Here is a 15,230-nt window from a genome sequence, read left to right as displayed (position 1 = left end):
TACAAAAAAATGTGGCTGGTTCCTCTATACTCAGCATTGCAAAAACTGCCCCAAATGGGAAATCTTCTGTAATCACAATGGGTATCCCTATGCTTCCACTCCATGGCCTGGACTCCCATAAAATCAGATTGCTGAGCCAATGCTTCCACCATATTTGGGGTATATGATTGTTGCACATTTTAAGCACCACAATATGCTCAACACAATACAAATGTGGTGCTAATGGCTAGAGTCACATTTCAGTTCACATCCAAGAAAGGGAATTTTATACATTGGATATTTGCCATGTGTTAAAATCCATAGTACACATCCATAGTACTAATAAGTTGCCTTCTACTGAAAAAAACTACATTTCATGAATTATTCCCTTTACAAATTTGAAGCAATGCAAATAGCATAATGCATCCAGAATTTGTATACAATAGAGAGACAGGTGCGTTTTTCATCTGCAAAACGGATTAAATACACAGTATGTGTACAAGTATTATATTTATGCCTCATAGTTACAAATAATGTCATATCACACCCTGAAAAACACAAATGGAACACTTAAGTTAATAAATTAGTGAAGGAATATAGTATAGGTGATCTGTGAGGCCATACTGCACCATCATTACTTCCCATTTCATTGTGACATCCCTTATAAGACTCCATCATTTGACTACACCACTATTGTGAATAGTCAAGTGTGAGACATAGTCCTTGCTGCCAAGCTGCCGAGCTGTGCCAAGCTGCACTGGGGCACAACTAAAACCCTTCTATCAGAGGGTATAAGGAGGTACAATATACCAGACACTGCTGCACCTGCTGTGGACGCGGTCTCTAGTGACATGGGGAAATCATTGACCTGTTGGTGTTGGTCCTGTTAATGATAAAGGTCTTGGAATTTGTCCTTTTAATTATAATTGTGTGGATATCTGCTATTGGGTTATGCCTCATCTTTGTACAACAACCCTTGCATTCTCTGTTCTAATAAGCTGTGTGCCTAAGCAGAGATAAGTGCCAAGACCTGTGCCCTCTTCGAGAAACTTTCTGTAATCATTAAAGGGGGTGGCCACTTTACCTCATGTTTAGTGTAATGTGTGTGTAATTGGGCAGGATATTAGGTAATTTACCAATATACATCTATTTAAAGTTCTGCACCACTTTCTTGATATGTTAAGGACATTATGATAGTATTCATGAATGGATCCAGGTCCTGTCAGGGCGATTGCTCAAGAACAGATATGATCCCATGACTCACCTTCTGCAGTCATTGTATGGTCAGAAATGTCTGACAGGAGGCTTCACTTATCAAATTTTAATAAATGTATATTGGTAAATTACCTAATGTACTGCTTCCCACAATTACAAAAAACAGGAGGTTAAGTGACCATCCCCTTTGACTAGTTATCCACTGCAAGATGTTGTAACCAATATGCCAGTTGCCTCGAGCATAACGTGGCACTTCCACTTCTGTCATGAACCCTCGATTTGATATGCCACCAAGTTGGGCAACATAAACCGCTTACATGGTAAGAACTCCAGTTGGTAGGGGATTCTTTAAATAATTGTCATTACAGTGTAAACTAAGACCTGACAATTCTGCCTAAAATAACTTAGCTTTACATGATGCTTTCTGTTCTGGTTTAGTAAATTAATATCATCCCTGTTTCTTTGTTCTCAGGGTAGATAGGCCCTTTGAATAAGTGTTGTACCTGTTTATTTTACTCTTATTTTACATTTATGTTTTGCCAAGCTAAATATTCATGGTGTAGTGTCCCCTAAAGGGGGGTTTATCACATCTGGACTTATTGTGCAACCCATGTACTAAAAGCCTGGAGGCACCCAGGTAAATCCCATCCTGGTCCTGCCTGATGTAGAATTCTTCTATAGCCTGGTGCAAGCAATAGACAAAATGGGGGTCATTTACTAAGGGTCTGAATCACGTTTTTACGGCGAGTTACCCAAATTTTTCCATTTTGCTGCGATTTTTCCTGAATTGCCCCTGGTTTTTGGCGCACGCGATCGGATTGTGGCGCATCGGTGCCGGCATGCATGCGATGGAAATCGGGGGGCGTGGCCATATGAAAACCCGACGTATTTGTAAAAAAACGCTGCATTTGAACAAAAAAAAAGTGACGCTTGACACGGAGGAACTGCCTTAGTGAAACACCGGAAGACCCGAATCCTCCACACAGAACACGCCGTTGGATCGCGAATGGACTGGGTAAATAAATCTGCCCCAATATGTGCCCGAAACTCCCTTTCCTCCACATTCCCTCCCAGCCCACTTGGCATAAAAGCGACATAGGGGGATATAAGCCATGATAAGTCCCCCCCTTTGTGTTGCAAAGATACAGGTGACACCAGCAACAATAATTACAATGCTGAAGGTTAAAACTGAAAATGAAATTTTTTTTTATAAAAATTGTACGTAATGTGAGGTTTTTTTGTTTTTTAATTTGTGTATTAAGAATACTTATTTATCAATTTCCAAGAAATTTAGAGCAAAATTGATTCAGAGGGAACATATTTGGACCTGAATCAAATCATAAAACATTTTTCTATGAAGCTTCAGGAAATAGAAATCTTCAATGATTCGCTGATCTGTATTGAAGATCTTCTAATAACAGTGCTAATAAATCTTTACATTTACCATTTAAAGCTCAGATATTAATGTGCATGGTGTTGCTGAACGTGACGGTAGTATTGTAGAAGCAGTTGTGTTAGTTATACGGTAATACAATAATCCACTATTGGTGAAGCAGAAGGCTCAGTGGCGGCCCCTGCTGGCAGGAGAAGGGTACAGCAGGGACTACACATTCTCCTGCCTGAGCTTTGGTCTCAGCACTACAAGGAGGGAAGGGAAGCAGGGAGGACGCTGCAGGCAGAGCCACAATCATGTGAGCCGGACCCATAGTGCCAGGAGGCGCTCAATGGAGGAACATGATGAGAATCCGACTCCTGGAAGGTCTCAGGATCTAGTGCCTGTGCTGTCACCTTCCCTGCACAGCAAACTGGTGAGTGCAATAATGGATTTCTCTCCCATCAGCCACAAGCTCTTGTCTCCTGCTTTAGCTGCTGCTGCAAAAAATGTCAAAATCTTACTTGCTGAGTAGTGGAAGCTAAACCCCCAAATATGCCCTGTGCTGCTGGTAGCACCCACTGCCTGCAGCAGTCTCCCTAATGGGTGTTATCCTAAGATTCATTGCATTGCTCAGACATTGCTTTCTATAGAAGATGGATTGGGTGATATACAGTGTGGTGCCTTAGGTCTTTACTGTTCCTATATGGAACCATTTGTATTAGACACTTCATAAAAAGGACACAGTGGTCTTTTATTATTGTTCTTTAAAGGGGCACTGGACCTCAAGTGTAAAGATGTTAAAAGTAGAAAGCTACTATTGATGTAAACACCTAAGTGTCCTGTATGTGACATAAGGCCCTTATCATGGGGGCATTTTTTTGGACTAAAATGTAGTCATTCCTATCCTGAAATGGCTGCTTTACACAGGGTTAATGGATTGTCTGTGCAATTGCCCCCCAGTTTATGGGTGATATGGATTACAAGCTTCTGGATGGTGTGCATGGAGACATTCTGGAGCCGATTGTGTGACAAGGACAAGTTCTGCCATTGATGTGGGAGATGTCTGTTACATCTTTACCAAACTGTTGCATAGTGGATATACATCAGTGTACTAATACACACATCACTAGATTACTGATGGTTGTAGAACATTATATCATTGCTTTTGTTTATTTAATATGTATCAATGAATGTTATCTTTGTGTAAGGTAATGAACCACATCTAGCGGATACTGTATTGGTTTGTCCTATAACCCAGCCTGTAGAGGGCCTCCTAGATGCACTGAGTAGCCATATACTGTAGCCCCATGCAGTGCATTTGTCTCAGTGATATCTGAGCGCTCTCATTGAGCCAGGGCTCTTCTGCTGCATGAATACATTTGTATCTATGTTGAATCTCTATGGTAACGTGTGGAGGAGCCCACGTGACATATACACAGAGGCTAGCAGCTGGGAGCAGTTTCCAGCTTCTGATGTGCCCCTGCCACTTTCAAGGACTTGGAGACTATGTCAGTAGGGGTGAGTAGGATCAGCTGGCACAATATTGGGGACAGTGCTATGTACCAGAGTGTGCATCCTGGTACCTGACCTCCGGGTATTCTTCTATGATTTGTTGGTAATAGGCATTTAGCTTCATTGTAATTTTTCTATTGTAGGAATGATTGGATAACATTGCTCTCTTCTATAGTCTTGTGTCTGATATGTATTTAAACCAGGGTTACATCTAGTATAGGGTGAGATCAGGATAGTATCTGTCCATTTTTGTTGCACGGAGAGTTGTGTTATATAAGTGTGGCTGTAATCGCTCATATACCAGCATTTCCTATTTGCAGCAGACAGGCAGGGTCATTTCAAAGGGCTTCACTGTGTAAACACCATTTTTCACTATATGGTGCTAATGTACAAGCCGTCAAGGCTGTAGTGACTAGAAAAGGTCAATGACTGTCTTCCCTGATTATCATAGTGCTCCTGTATGTAATTTACATTTCACCCCAGTAATTAAATCCATTAATAAAAGGAGAATTTAATAAATTCGCTATATGACATGTTTAGCAACAAACATCAGTCTATTATATAGATATTAAAGCATGGATTTTTTAAGGTTCTCTTAGTAGACAGTGTTATAATGATATTTTTGCAAAGGTAAATGTATCAATCTGTCCACACTATCTGCACACATGTACACACACGTGCACACCAGCACCCAGAGGCCCTGTGAGGCTCTCCAGCAGCGCACACTCATTAGATCTCTGTCAGTTCTGTGTTAATAAATGACAGGGGTGATATTAAAAGAAAAGGAACTATATGGAAATGAATGCAATGAATCCTTTCTTTTGTTTTTTTTAGTAGAGAACTTGGATGTTTTTCATATCTTAATTTACCTGTTCCTTATGTGGTTTTGAAATATGAATAGCTATGTATCAAATTATTCATATGCTAAAGTGTTCGTAGGTTTTTCTAATTATTGAAAATAACTAAGTTAAACATTTGTTATGGCCCCACAATCAGGTAATGTCTCGTTGGTCCTCGCTTTATATTGCTATGAAAACTACCTTTGTCATTTACATGTTTTAGAGCTGATTTACCCGTCATTGTTCTCATATACTGCTGTCCTTATACTGGTTACATTAATAGTGGTATAGTTTTCATTTTATTGTGATTCCCTGGAGTCAGTCACTTCCTTTGCTTTAACCTGAGGACAGGTTCTAGGTTGTGTAGCTCAGCTCATTCTAGCTATCAGATATGATTGGTGGAATTGGACTTGCTTATTATAGTGGTATGTACTTTATTAGAGGTCACTGTGTGATGTAATATTGTTACACTTGAGGTTTCAGACATTGGATATGATTTACTGCTTTTTTTATCTGTTTTGTTTTGACCTACATGAAGATGGTCTTTTCTAGGCAGATATGAGAACAGTATTGTTTATCTTTTTTGTAGGAGGTTGTGCTGGTATGTTGTTGACCCTTGCCTTTCATAATATAGTTCTACACTAGTATTAATATACCAAAACCAAGTGGGTTCCACATCCTTTCGTTGTACTTTTTGCTTACTTCTGTTTTTGTCTACTTCTGTTTTTTAACTTAAATTACTACTATATACTACTACTACTACTGTAAGGGGTCAAGTATTTGTCTTATGCACATAGCATACGCTACAGTTAGTGGGAGATAAAACTAGGAGTGACCAAACACACAGAACAGGTTAAAATCAGCTGGGTCTGCTGTGTAGTATGGTGGGTGACAGTGGTCACTCCATAAGGAGGTGGATCCCCATGCAATGGCCAGATGGGCTTTCAAACCAGCAACCAAAATAACCAATTTAAAAAAATGTGAGAAAATGTGAAGCCGTCACTGTTCTCTGAAGCAGGAAGACAGAGATCCACATCAAAAATGTCCTGAGCATTATATTGCACTTACCCTATCCACCTGTTTCTAGCATCTTTGTCTTACTATTACAATTTCCCAAAAAGAGCAGGTGATTTCCAAATATAGAGCAAAATTACATTTAATTTATGAAAATGAAATTCAGGAAAAAGACAATCATGGTAGACCATAAGCAATATGTACAATTATAAAACAAATGAGTATCATAAAGAACCTGTCCAGCAACAGCACAACCACAGCCAGAGTTGGCACAAATCTTTCAGGCTGGGTTATTGGTGGCGAACTAACCCTGCAACATCCCTGCAGGCTATGCCCTGCCTACAGCAGATAAAACCTGTAAGGAAAATACTTATTTCATCTGGTAGCCGCTGGATGGGGGAGCGGACAGGTAACAGGAAATCAGAAAACAAACGTGTTCACACTAGTATACAGAAAAGCATTAAGCCAAAAACAAGTCTGAGACAGGGAAAGCAGGGTCAACAAAACACTGATGGACAACAGATACAGACAGACAAGCAAGCAATGTCGGACAGATCCGGGTCAAAATCAAGATGGCGGAAAAGGTACAGAAACGTATAGCAATAATGTAAAATGTAACAAGTAGCTGAAGTCAAATACCGAAAAGCAAACACACAAAGCAGTAGCACCAGATAGCAGAGAGAAGACTTAATAACTAGCACCCTCTAAGGGGGTAGAGCAGAATATAAAGTCAGTAATTGACCCTGCCTCCAGGACTGGCTGGTTCAGCCGTCCATCACTCAAGCCACAGCTGCAGACAAAACAAGCTATAACTCACACCCAACTTTCTCTAAGGAAAGAACCTAAGGGAGCGTTCACACGATGCATTGCGTCACGTTTTTTGACGCATTCTACAGGCTTCAGCCTTGATCACGTGCTGAGGTTACATTGTGTTTTCACTGCATCTGCTAAAACACAATGGGGCAGATTTATCAAGCTTTCTGAAAGTCAGAATATTTCAAGTTGCCCATGGCAACCAATCGCAGCTCAGCTTTCATTTTACCAGTGCTCATGAATATTTTAAAGGGGAGCTGTGATTGTTTGCCATTGGCAACTAGAAATATTCTGACTTTCAGACAGATTGATAGATCTGCCCCAATGTATCTTTAGCATGTGATCGAGGCTTAAGCCTTTGGAATGCGTCAAATAAGCATCAAAAAATGTGACGCATTGTGTGAAAGAGCCCTAAAAGAGAGCTGTCAGTCACAGGCAGCTCTGGGTGAGGAGTTCAGGTACATCTGAAACAAAGCAGTTTGCAAGTTCTGAAAGTTCCACTGAGAAAAAGAAGTCCATTTTGATAAAGGAAACAACCTGAGACCCATGCTCTGTAGATGTTCAGTGCTTATTATGGAGGCCAGATAGTAGCACTGGTAGAACACTTCCCCCAGAAGGGCCATATGTTGTTATTCATAGTTTGGGAACTAATTTGGATTAACAGCGTAAATACCCAGAGCTTACAAATTTGTTACAAATCATAGACACTGCAGAGACATCTTGTCCTTACACGGGAGCAAGCGTTGGACTGGTGATCATTAAAAAAGCTATTAAAATGTCAGGATAACGGGACGGCAGCTGTTTTACAGGAAAGTTATAGAATATTCTATAGTTTGCAGTTTCCTGACCTCATACATCTATGGGTTTCAGATTTTATTTTACTAAAGTAAGCATCTCCTAGTGCTACGACAGATATAGCAGTGACACTGCTAGAGTTATTGGAAAGCTTGGATAAAGCTAGAAGATACTGCCACGCTGTACAATAGAAATGCGGTCTGGTGTATTCATGTGGGGGCGGGATTAGGGGCGGTGACTGATGCATGAAGCTCGGCAGTCACCGCCGGCCTTTTGAGTGGGAGGTGTGCCCATGAATACACCCAACCACTTACAAAGCGGTCCGGCGTTTCTAGTGTACAGCACGGCAGTGTCTGCTAATGTTATCAGAGGTTTACAATAACGCTAGCTGCGTCTGTTGTAGCTCTAGGAGCTGCTTAGTTTAGTAAGCATCTTCCAGTGTCTTTTATATGGATGACAGGTCCTCTTTAAGACTGATTTTAACTGAAAAACATTTACGTCCAAGTATGAAAATAATCCTAATTTACAATAATGCTATTTTATTTAATTACCTTTTGATATTTTAAAAAGGATTTTTATTAAATGACCCATTATTTTTTTTAAAAATGTCAAGAGGCATTTTAGGAGGGACGAAGCAATGGTGGCTCCAAGAACGGAATGGAGGCCACCAGGAATATGCACAATTCATGTCTAAGCTACAGACAATATTTCTTTTGTAGGTGGAGGGTCAATTTCAAGGTAAAGCCAATATCCCATTCACACTTTGATTGCTTTGTTTCAAACGAATTTATACTACTGTTCGGTCATTGGACCCCACTGAATTATAGGGAGAATTCCAGCAAATCAAGTACACAATCCGTGAAACACATCAATCTGTTACATAGTACAGTAGAAAAAATAAAAAAATTAAAATATAATTATATATATGTTCAACTAAGGAAGGAAAGGGAAGGGATGGGGAAAGGATGTAAGGGAGCACATATCTATATTATGTCAAATAGTCTTGTTAGGTAAGATCTTTTAATGCATCAGACCCTAGAAGGTTCCTCTAAATACATTCTTACCCTAAAAGTGTAATAAATGTTTATGAAAAACCTCTTCCCACTATTACATTTCACTTTCCAATTGTGGCTGCTAATAGGAACATTGTCCACTGTATTGAACACCCACAGGTTATAGTCCAAATCAAGTGTTTAATTTATAAACTGCAGTCATAAAAATGTAAATTCTTCATATGCATAAATAAAAACAAAACCTACTTGTCCGGGTACTGTCTGCACTGCCCTAACACAGAGCTCCTTTTTGGTGCACCTTTAAGATTGGGCATTCAACACAATTCTTTTGGACACTGCTTTATAAATGTGGCACATGCCTGAAAGCCAATTTGTGTGCATAATTTTGTGTTGTGTTGGGTATAGTGCACTTTATAAATACAGGTACAAGCAGTTTGTTCTAAAAAGAGCGTGCAAAGTCAGACAGTAAACTGGTGCTGGGACTTTAATGAATGTGGTCCATCAATAAATGCCTGCTAAAACGTCTAGGTTCATATATAAGGTGCACCGGATTATAAGGCACACCTGATTATAAGGATGAATGAAAAGCAGGTGGCAGACTGGTGCACAGTCTAAGTACAGTTCATATATAAGGCTCACTGGAGTGTAAGGCGCACCTGATTATAAGGATAAATGAAAAGCAGTTGGCAGACCGGTGCACAGTTCAAGGCGTGTTGTCTGTAAGTACAGTTCATATATAAGGCGCACTAGATTATAAGGTGCACCTGATTATAAGGGTGAATGACCAGCAGGTGGCAGACCTGTGCACAGTTCAAGGCAGCTGTTGTCTGTCAGTACAGTTCATATATAAGGCGCACTGGACTATAAGGCGCACCTTTGATTTCTGAGAAAATCAAAGGATTTTTTGTGCGCCTTATAGTCTAAAAAATACGGTAGTTATGGAGAGGTCATGGAAGATTGTTTCATGGAAATATAGAACCATAAGCATTTTGGTAGTTTCTGTCATAGTGAGATCTAAAACATTCCCATTACAGAGCCTCACAAAATCTCAGTGGCTACAAGTGTGTAACTGGAAAGTCTTCGAATCTGTACCCAAGTGTTACCTGCTGCCTTTACAGAGATGATCGCTAATGAAGATGTTTATCTGAACACTTTTCTAGGGCTTCATTTCAGTACAAGTTTGGGATAAGTTTTTGATAACACTTAGAACTGGAGATCTTCTGTAATTTTGAGCAGCATGCCTTAAACATACTGTTTCTGTTTCTTCATTCTTTTCAAATACTACCTCTACCCTTACTCTCCTTGATAAAATGCTGGAAAGTGCTCTACTCTGTGAAAGAAATGTTCCATATGTTTTGTGTAATGACTAAACAGCAGCAGGCTGGTACTTTTTGTGGTTTTGAGAATTTGGTATTGTTATGGTGTTTCAGACAAGATTTTGCAGCTGAATGTTTTCTATATTTAATGGAAAGTAGGCAGACTGTTAGAAAATGTCAAGGCTTGAGAACAAAGCCTGACAAGGGGCGGTGCTACTAGTTCAAAGTCGGGTAATAAGGGGAGGGGCTAGTTGTACATATTTGGGCAACAAGGGGAAGAGCTGCCTTAGTGTGTAGCTACACATTCAGTTTTTTAGATGCAGTTTTTGAAGCCAAAAGCAGATGTGGATGATAATGGATGAGGACTAATAATTAAGATGTTCTGCTGTTCCTCTGTTTCCCCTCCACTCCTGGTTTGGGCATCAAAAACTGAAAAACAACTGAAAAACTGAATTTGTGGATGCACCCTCAAGCACCCAATCGTATCACTTAGTTTGTAACTTACACTATTTATATATATTTAAGATATAACACAATTAAGTGGGTTTACTCATTGTCCTTTACTTCAGATGAATGGGTTAAAAGAACATCCACACACATGTTCCACAGTGACAAAATTTTTAGCAGAATATGTGTTATGAACATGTGGAGAAAACTTTCAATATTCCATCTTTCTATAGTTCTAAAGGATTTGCATAGGAACAGAATGGGCAGTTTTTGGTTAGGCAGTAAAGTACTGTGTAGGGCCTCTTATGACTCCGGTTCCCAAAACAATTACTTTGGTTGCATTATGGGTATATCCATCCCAGGACTTTCAGTGAAATTATCCAAAATTTGATGTGTGGACTTGAAATCCAGTGAACCAAGTTTTCATGCAGGTTTATCTACAGTGTGTGGATAAGTTTGAATAAATGTCATTTACTTTGCCATTTCCGTAATAAGATTTTTTTGTAAATCTGCACAGAAAATTTGTAAACTGTCTGTTATGTGTGTATATAACCTTAGGGCCTGTGCATAATGAGGGTTTTATTTGCCAACACTATGTAGTGATAAGAATAAGAACTTGCATGCCAACCTTGCCACATTTGCCAGGAGACTCCCGAATATCCAGTGACAGTGTCAGAAGACTCAGACCACTGAAATTGTTCTATGGCGCTTTAAAGGAAATTTATCATCAAAATCCATCATGATAAAACCAGGGACACTTACTCCTAGATCCAGGCACCGTTACTGTGGTTATCCTCTTACATTTGGCATCCATGGTCTTCTTCCTTCTAAAATCAAGTTTTAAAAGTATGCTAATAAGCATGAAGGTCTCTGGGGGAGGCGTTACCTGAGCCCCTCAATGCAGTAGTTCACACTGTGCAGGAGCACTTACCCCCTCCCACTGTGTGCTGAAACTTCTCTGCTGCAGTAAGATTACATCAGGCAGATGGAGGGGAAGTTCTGAGGTAGCACTGAGACAGTGTAACAGCTTGTGAATCTGTACCTCAGAGGAACTCTGGTAAAGCCCCCCAGAGCCCTTCCTTAGCATAATTTTAGAGTTTATTTTAGAAGGAAGGATAACAAATATGAGAAAATTACCACAGTCACAGTGCCGGGATCTATGAGAAAGTGCCCCTGGTTTACCATGCTTGATTTTGATCCTAGATTTTCTTTCTGAGAGCAGTGTCCAAACACAATACCCACAATCCTCAATGAACTGAAGAAAATTTGCAAAGAATAGTTGGACAAAAATCCATCATAATTATGTGGGAGACAGATACAGTCATAGAGAAATAATTTCAATAATAGCTTCAAATAATTGCTGCTAAAGGTGATTCTACAAGCTATTGATTCCTGGGTTGGACTTGGTTGACACGTGGCTTTACTACTTTATTTTCGTTTAATATATAATTACATGGTTTTTCTAGTGACTGTTTCCAAAGAAATAAGTGTCACTTATTTATAGTTACCTGAAATGAAAATTACAAGCAAGAAAGTTAAATAAAAGAAGCATTATGGAGGCACGCTATTCTACAGTATGTTTATGACAGGTCCTTAATTGTGGTATATGGCACAAACAAACACCCAGGTATAAAAATGGTGTTCTCCCTACAAAGCCGGTGAGTGAAAACATGTTATTAAACCTACTATATTTCCTGCCGTTTAACTAAGAAACTGAAAGTATGTAACCTAAGAGGGAGCATATTGTTTAGTGTATAAGTAGTATAAGTATCCCAAAATATTTTGAGTAACCAATTAAATAAATATACTGCGGCACCAACCTCAGATTACCAACCTCAGATTACCGTATCTGCATTTTACAATGAAACAAAACGACCAGCAGGCACATCCCCTGGCATAATACTTATATATCATAAAACACACATCAGCAGGTGGGATGGAATATGGATGGATAATGGAAATGATAGACCATGTGAATATGAGCTGTTGACGCTATGTCATGCTAGGGCAACCATCATCAAAGTGCAGTCCTATCCCATAGAACTGAAATGAAGGTCAACTTTGATGGCTACTTATCAGAGATAAGTCTGATATCTTGGGTGCATTACCTTGGCAGTCTGCATAGGCTTAAAATTCCCTTCGCTGTAGAACCCTGGTTGGCAGTTACCAAACAAAGAGGGTAACTCATTATGGTCCATCTTATCAACCCATTTGGAGATATTGATAAAATTGCCCAGATGACAACTTGATTTCAGATTGTGGTTGTTAAAAAGGTTGTCCTGATTTTGCAACACTATTGTTACCCTCCTCTGCACTAAACCCCTTCAGCCACTGGTCAAAGAAGCAGGCATTAGGTCATAGACTTGATACAGATCCCAGCACTCCGGCCTGCTAATTATGCGCGCCCTATCCAATTCACACCTCTTAAGTGACGTCACCGTCCTCTCCCGGCACTGGTGAAGGAGGTTCGGGGGCGTGCATAATAAGCAGCCGCAAGCGCCGGACATGTTGGCACCATGTTCTGGCCTGATAAGTATAAATTTATTTTGTACGCGATTCCGGCTTGTCAACATTAAAGATGACCAGCGCCAGAATTGGATTGAGGAGGAGAGGGGACGAATATGTGTAGTTTGCTTTTTAATGAAGTGGTTGTTTTCCTTTAAAGGAAACCTACCACTTGAAGTGGCAGGTTTCAGATGGAAATACCGAGCACCAGCTCAGGGTGAGCTGGAGCTGGTGCCGGAGCTTATTTTTGTTAGTGTTTTAAACCGCGGTATCGCGGTTTAAAAAACACTTTTTAAACTTTATAGCCGGCGCAGGGAGGTACGCGCTCGGCGCTTACCATGCGCGCGGCTCTCCTTCACTTCCTATGTAGCCGCGCGCACAGTCGCGCGCATGATAAGCGCCGAGCGCGTACCTCCCTGCGCCGGCTATAAAGTTTAAAAAGTGTTTTAAACCGCGATACCGCGGTTTAAAACACTAACAAAAATAAGCTCCGGCACCAGCTCCAGCTCACCCTGAGCTGGTGCTCGGTATTTCCATCTGAAACCTGCCACTTCAAGTGGTAGGTTTCCTTTAAAGAAATAAAATAAAGAAGATTTTACTGATGAATGCTGCTTTTTCTATCTACTACTGCACGTTTTGAATTACTCTGCTTTATTTCATTGTCTTTAATGGAACATTCAAAGTTCTAGTGTCATTGCACCTCTGGCAATGAAATTGAGTGAAGGCAGCTATGACCTGCTTAGATGTCTACCTCTTGGGAAGTTTAGAAGGCTTTTTACTATTTAGTGAATAGATCTAGGGTTCACTTGGGGTCTTAATGTCATTATGGCCATCTTTTAACTCCTTAAGCCACCATGATGTTGGAGAACAGCATTCTAAGCTTCTGTTTGGGCCACCATGACTATATGTGACAGCCGAGCCTCTGAAGGAGCAGCCGGGATTGCGATGTGATCCGGCTGTTTAACCCTTTAGGCGCCACAGTCAAACATAACCACCGCACCTAAAGGGGTATGGGGGTGCCAATTGTCTCCATGGCAGCCCCGGGGTCTGTTGAAGGACCCTAGAGCTACCTTACATGACTGCCTTGTTCAAGTCCCAGAAGTTAAAAAAAACTTTAATAAAATTCTAATGAAAAGGGGGTATTGAATATGTTTGAATCAATTCTGGGGGAGCAATATGCAAGCTAACGAAGTGGGCTTCATACATTATAATTCATAAATAAATGCATGTCTCTAATATTTTTAATTTTGTGGAGGGCTGTTTATGCTAAAATAGGGTTGCATTGTATGCATTTCAATAATCCAGGATAGATTTTTTAAGATTCGCCCTGTAGCAACTGCTCTGCTGTGAACACACTGAGACTGTAATCTAAAATTAAGAATGGCAAGAGAGAGAAGATCTGCATTTTTAATGCTGTACAGACTAGTGACTAAGTGTTAGCTTCGTAATGGAGCTGATATGGTGACTTAATTTATCTTGTAGTTTTTTTGTAAAGACTGAAATTATGGAGAAAGGGTCAAATGCAGTAAATAGCTGTCCATGTTCAGAGCAATATTCCTTATTGATACTATGATACACTATATAATAGCACCATGTATGATGCTAGGTGCTAGGTCATATACATTGGTTAACTACCCCCATTGGTTAGCTACCCCCTCACCATGCACATAGGATCACCCTTGAGAAGGAAAGGTTTGTACATATTAATAATAACAGCCCTGTCTTCCTCTCCTTTGACATCTGACAGGGTACAGGTGTAAAATTGATATGGTTGATGGCGATATGGTTTTGCTGGTGTTAACCCCTTAACGACCTTGCCCTTTTTAGTTTTTTCACTTCCATTTTTTCACTCCCCACCTTCAAAAATCTATAACTTTTTTATTTTTTCACGTAAAGAGCTCTGTGATTGCATGTTTTCTGTGTAACAAATTGCACTTCATAGTCATGGCATTTAATTTAATTCACTGAAAATGGTGAAAAAACACATTTGTGCTGTTTTTTTTGTGGACTGTGCGCACAAAATGACATGTCTATTTTATTGTTTGGGTCGGTGCGATCATGAGGATACCAAATTTGTATAGGTTTTATAACGTTTTCATACATTTACAAAAATTAAAACCTCCTGTACAATTTTTTTTTTTGGAATCTTCTGGCGCTAACAACTTTTTCATACTTCGGTGTACGGAGCTTTTTTGTTGCTCTCATTTTTAGGACTGTGCTAACTTTTGATCACTTTTTATAGATTTTTTTATATTTTTCAAAATGGCACAAAAGGGCCATTTTTGACTTTGGGCGCTATTTTCTGTTACAGGGTTAAACACAGTGAAAAACCATTATTATATTTTGATAGATCGGGCATTTTGGGACACGGTGATACCTAAGGTGTTTATGATTTGTGCTGTTTATT

General features: G+C 39.8%; 1 protein-coding gene across 3 annotated transcripts in view; it reads left to right on the top strand.

The window, feature by feature from the left end:
* Positions 1-2,806: 2,806 nt before the first annotated feature.
* TMEM200C (transmembrane protein 200C) overlaps positions 2,807-15,230 on the top strand; it is a 50,329-nt gene continuing 37,905 nt past the window's right edge. For 2 of the 3 annotated variants that reach the window (XM_072152191.1, XM_072152194.1), the window contains exon 1: positions 2,807-3,002. The gene's annotated coding sequence lies outside the window, so the exon portion shown is untranslated. Of the gene's footprint in view, positions 3,003-3,972; positions 4,088-15,230 lie in introns of those variants that run through there. The other variant, XM_072152193.1, reaches the window with a different exon arrangement.

Source organism: Engystomops pustulosus, chromosome 5, assembly GCF_040894005.1.
Source record: "Engystomops pustulosus chromosome 5, aEngPut4.maternal, whole genome shotgun sequence".
In the NCBI taxonomy this organism is placed as follows: Eukaryota; Metazoa; Chordata; class Amphibia; order Anura; family Leptodactylidae; genus Engystomops; species Engystomops pustulosus.
Note: the sequence above shows the minus strand (reverse complement) of the source record. Positions and strands in the feature narration are given on the sequence as shown.